This window comes from Diabrotica virgifera, chromosome 3 (assembly GCF_917563875.1).
Source record: "Diabrotica virgifera virgifera chromosome 3, PGI_DIABVI_V3a".
NCBI lineage: Eukaryota > Metazoa > Arthropoda > Insecta > Coleoptera > Chrysomelidae > Diabrotica > Diabrotica virgifera.
The window spans coordinates 110,235,486-110,241,582 of record NC_065445.1 but is presented as its reverse complement, the minus strand read 5'-3'; the positions used below and the strand labels follow the sequence as shown (position 1 = coordinate 110,241,582).

The 6,097-nt window shown below is 30.6% G+C and overlaps 1 protein-coding gene across 1 annotated transcript in view; it reads right to left on the bottom strand.

Annotated features, from left to right (window-relative positions):
• LOC114332616 (BUB3-interacting and GLEBS motif-containing protein ZNF207) overlaps window positions 1-6,097 on the bottom strand; it is a 79,390-nt gene that overhangs the window by 20,967 nt on the left and 52,326 nt on the right. The window lies entirely within an intron of this gene.

Genomic DNA, 6,097 nt, shown 5'->3' with positions numbered 1-6,097 from the left:
TCCTTGAAAGTTTTCTCTGAAAAACGCAAATACATATACATACTACGTCAAATTGGAAGAGATATAATTATATTTGTATGTTCTTCGCATCATTTCACAAAATTCACAAAGACGTCCACAAAGAATATATTTCACCTTTCATATATCCATATAGGCAGGGAATGTATCCCAATCTAACAAACACATTTTATCTATTTCCAAAACCAGTATTCTGTTTTCTTAACGAGAGGCAAACTAAAGAACTGGTATTCATATTGTGTAAACACTAAAACGTAGGGAAGATAAACAAGACAATTATTAGTGTAGCATTGAAGGTGGATATAAGCTATTACCTCCGATTTAGTGGAACCTCCATCGATGTTCATGAAAATTGGTGAGTGGTTAGATGATACCTCAAGTAACAAAGTGACATGGTGCCAACTTGCGATTTTACCCTTTTCTGGAGTGAAAATTATTTTATTAAAAATAACCCCATAAATCGATGGAGGGACAAATTCTAAGCAAAATTTGTTATATCAAGTTATTAAAATAAATCAATACTTTTTGAGCTATTAAAGATCAAAGATTTTAATTTTTCGTGAAAAAATGTACCTATGTTTTAAAGCGGTTTTTCATAAATAACTCAAAAACTATAAGATTTTACTAAAAAGTTATCATTACCAAAATTAAAGATAATAAAAAATTAAATAAATTCCTTACTTGCAAAACCCTTTAATATTAAATCGAAGTGAGTTATACAGTGATGAGCGCGCTAATAACCGGCAGAATAACGCTAAAGATGGAAAACACATTAAGTTGTGAGATAAAAAGAAATGAATTAGTGGAGGTGGGAGATTTAACGATAAAAACCTATAAATTTATATTCTACTTATTGTTTCCCACCTTTTGACGTATCGGACGAGTTTGGCAACTGCCACTGTGACAGTTTTAGTTGACATACTCCTCTGTTACGTCTAAAGATGGGAAACAATAAATATAATGTAAGTTTATAGATTTTCATCACTAAATCTCCCACCTCCACTAGTTTCATTTCTTTTTATCACACAACTTAATATGTTTTCCATCTATTGCGTTATTTTGCCGGTTATTAGCGCGCTCATCACTGTAGATAATTTAATGCATATTTTTTTCGGCGAGTAGTCAAATCGAAGTATTCAAGCTTAAATAACGAGAAAACGATACATTTTACATATAATTACCAAACACTTGTCAAAGTACTCAGAAATATCTATCAAATGAGCTCCCGAAGAAATTGATAGCATTAAAATTTATGCTCCAAAAATTTTTCCAAAAAAAACGTTATAATTTTTTTTAGAATAACTCTTTTTTTTTTCTCTGATTCTGGCTTTGGTTTAGAACTAGAACCTTTAGCTACGTAATTGTATAACTTATGACTAAGTCAGGGGAGTAATGTGTAGTGTGTGTGTGTTGAGTAAGTGTCTTGTTACTTTGCAAAGTCGACGTCATTGTCTTTGCAAAGAGACGCTAATTGTTTCCGAACGTCTGCGGATTATATAAATTTATATAAATTAGAATAACTCTAATTTTTATGATATCAGGTTCATCTAAAAAACCATTTAAAAGGCACTTTCAAGGGCTAATCTTTTAAGCCATCCATGACTCAATGAACTTACTGGCCTCTCGATGAGTCATTCCGACAATCATCTGGGTACCCTCCTATGTAGGTAATCAGGGCAATGAAAGAGCAGACACCGCAGCCACATCAGCACTATCATCAACCAGTGATCCTGAAAGTATCCAAATAGACATAGATCTAAAACGTCATTTTAAACGTTTAACAGGCAACTTCTGGCAAACCCATTGGAATAGGCTGCCTTCGAAACTGAAAAAAATTCAACCGAATATTGGTACATTTAAACCGCCGAATATCTGCAGAAAATCAACCGTAGTACTTAAAAGACTAAGAATTGGGCATACCAGACTAACAGACGGATATTTAATGGCTTCTGAAGACCCTTCTACATGCCAATATTGCAAATGTCAGCTATTAGTGAAACATATCCTATTTGATTGTCCAAAATAACATAAATGACGACTTCATGACTCAAGAGAAGCCTGAATGAAGCACTAAATTCATTAACTGATATACTCCACACCATAAGCTATCTACGAAATAAAAATATTTTAAATAAAACACTGTAATGTAAATCACTCGAATCTAGGTATTTATTGTATGTATGTATTGTTTATTAATGTGTAATTGTACCTGTGTCAATGATCATTGTAATCAAGACACGTTAATTCAATAAAAAAAATCCTCTTTTTTTAAGTTAAAACGTTAAAATGGCGAATGTTTATTTTTCACTTTTTCCTAAAAAATTCGAAAGGGGTCTCTTATTTTCATTTTAATTTGTCTAATTTTGATGCCATTAACTTCTTCTAATAGGTAGTAGTTCTGAGTACTTTGACAAGTAAGTTCTGAGTGTTTTGTAAGTATATTTTATAAATGCATCGTTTTCCCGATTTTAAGCTTGAATACTTAGATTTGAGTACTCGCCGAAAAAATGTACATTCAATTGCAGTAGAGCGTCGATTATCCGAACTAATTGGGGGCCATGGGTGTTCGGAAAACCGATTTGTTCGGATAATCGAACTATATTGAGATTGTCATACATATTTATACACAAGTGAATAAAAACCATATTTAAATATATAACTGTATTATTTGTTTATACCTTGATAATGACAAATAGCAATTAACCAAAAAAGTGCAGTCTTTGCAACAATGTATTTTTGGATACACAATTGAAGAAAATTGAAGATATTTTAAGCGTTAATTACTAACGCTTGCTCGGTACTCGAGTCCGGGGCGCGGGAGTCGTGAGTTCGGATAACCGGTCGTTCGGTTGATCGACGTTCGGATAATCGACGCTCTACTGTACCTATAACTCACTTACCTATAACTCACAATTAAGAGTAAATGGTTTTTCAAGTAAGGAATTTATTCGATTTTTTATTATCTTCAATTTTAGTAATACAGTCGAACCCGCTTATTAGAGTACAGGTTATAGGAATATCCAGGTTTATGGAATATAAATTCGAGGTCCCGAAACGTTTCCATTTACTCCTTAATAAATTTATCCGTTTATTGGAATACGTATTCATAAAACAATACCGCTTATTAGAATATTTTTCAGATCGACGAATAAATTTTTACCTACAATTACCTGTAGTGCTGTTTTATTTATATTATTTGGGTTTGTCAGATAGGTAATAAATATTTTATTGCGTTGTTATGAGTACCAATTCAATCGTTTACCGACAAATCCAGTCGTAAAATAATTTCTTTTGTCTAGAAACTATACATATTGCCACCCAGTTGTATGTTATAAAATTTTTAAGAAACAGTTCGGCCATCCTTATCGCTTGTAAAGTTATAAAACGTTTTCGGGATGGCCAAACCATTGTAAATTTTGCTAATTTATATAATTCAGAGGAACAAAAGTGACTAGTATTTTATGTAACAAAAAACAAGCTACAATTACCGATTATTTTTCAAGACTTAAATAAGTAATTTTCTTATTAAGTATATTATGTATTTTAATACGAAAATATTTGGGTCATTCCATTTCAAATCACTTAATTTTGGAGCAAAAAAAATTTGGACCTCCGATTTGTCTGAAAATTGGTATATAGCTTCTGCGGGACGTAAAAATAAGATATTTAAGGTCAAAAAATCTTCTTTTTCTCAAAATGTTATTTTATGCGATTTTACAGTGATTTGGTGTTTATTTAAACAAATTTGCATTTTCTGTCGTAAAGTATCAATGAAAAACATAATATTTTAATAGAAAGGACTCAAAAATGTCATTATATGGCATTATAACAAGTTACTTTGATTCAAAACAAGCTTTTGATCAAATTTTATAGTGTAGAAAACGTTAAAATACCGTTTTTTACATTTTTCTCCATTACCAAAATACATCATAATCGATTTGGCTGAAAATTTGCCCACAGATAGACAAAACATAGGACTCTAAGTGGTGAGAAGGATTTGAATTATATTACAATACCAAAAAAGTTACATGCAATATTATAGTCAAAAATATAGGCGTCTACTGTAAGTACAATTAACTCGAAAATATCGACCTCACGACAAAAATTGTTAAAAAGAAATTGTAATAATTGTAAATACGATTTATTTGGAACAATTTCAATTCCTACCATTTTTGTCGAAAAGTTAAAAATGGCGGAGATATTGAGCAAAACAGGTTCTCCTCTAAAACAAGATGGCGGCTAACGTAACGGAGGAATTCATTCGTGATTTTAAATTTAGGCTACTATTGACTCCCCTAAAGATCAGAAAAATAAAATTTTGGGCAGCTCGGCATTCAAGGTCAAATGCTATCCCGACTGGACTAATATATACTTTTAAGTCTGATATTACTGCATGTAACTTTTTTGGTATTGTAATATAACTCAAATCCTTCTAACCACTTAAAGGCCTATCTTTTGGCTATCTTTGGGCAAATTTTATCAAAAACTTGTTTTGATTCAAAATAACTTGTTATAATGCCATATAATGACATTTTTGAGTCCTTTCTATTAAAATATTATGTTTTTCATTGATACTTTACGACAGAAAATGCAAATTTGTTTAAATAAACACCAAATCAATGTAAAATCGCATAAAATAACATTTTGAGAAAAAAAGAAGAAGATTTTTTGACCTTAAATATCTTATTTTTACGTCCCGCAGAAGCTATATACCAATTTTCAGACAAATCGGAGATCCAAAATTTTTTGCCTGAGTGATTTGACATGGAATGTACAATTTACATAATCTATATATTGCATACAGTTCACATTAATTACTGTATGCATCCACATAATATAATGTAATTTGGTTTTTTAATAAATACGTTACGCTATTGTATTATTGACATAAAAAGACCTGAAACCATATACATATACATAATATTAACATAGTAGTATGTACTATTATTACTATTACGTATATTCGGTAGATACACTTATTACGGCTAGCCACCAATGATCAGTTATTAGAATATCCCGGTTATAAGAATATTTTTGCTTGGCACGAAGGCTATTCAATTAAGCGGGTTCAACTGTATTAACTTTTTTGTAAAAACTTTGTTTTGTAAAAACTAGTTTTTGAGTTATTTATGGAAAGCCGCTTTAAAACACGCATTTTTTTCTCAAAACATTAAAATTGTAGTAAAAAATTAAGATCTGTAGTAGCTCAAAAAGTATTAATTTATTTTAATAACTGGATATAAAAAATTTTACTTAGAATTTGTGCCTCTATCGACTTATGACGTTATTTTTAATAAAATAATTTTCACCCTGAGAACGGGTGGCATCCACCCACATGATAAAAGCGCAAGTTCGCACCACGTCACTTTTGTTTCTTGAGGTATCCTCTAACTACTCACCAATTATCATGAAAATCGATGGAGGTTCAACGAAATCGGAGGTGAAAACCTTCAGAGACTGATATAAATGAAGATAATCAATAACGAACTTCTAAGCCTCATTGAAATATGTAAAATTTAAAAATTTAGATTAATAATTTGGTTATATATGTATCATATATTGAAGCAATAGATTTATTGAATTTAAGATCCCAAAAGCGAGCGCAATCATAAGGCCCAACACATTTAAATGATACTAATAAAAATGAAATTTTAGAATAAAAAGGAAATGATCAGCTAACCTCCTGATTTAGATTTATGCTTTGTATAAAATGTTGTTTTTTAAAGATAACAGACTAATTTCTATCCGTTGCAGCAAATTTATAATTAGAACTTTTTAGAAAACGCACATCACAGTTTAATTTTCCGTTTTTGTTCAATTGTATCGTTGAAAATTTAGAGGGCACAAAACTAAAATAAGTACTCACCTGGAAAAAATAATAAAAAAAAACATCTATTTATTAAAGCCTAGCATTGGACACACAGCTAAAGAAAACTACAGTACCACACATTAGAAAGTGTTCTTTAATTATCTGATAACTAACAGAAATGTTTTATTGCTCTCTAAAGTTTAGGGTCATCGATTTGTATTGTACATTTTTATTTTTCTTTAATAAAAACTAAGTAAATGTATACCATGA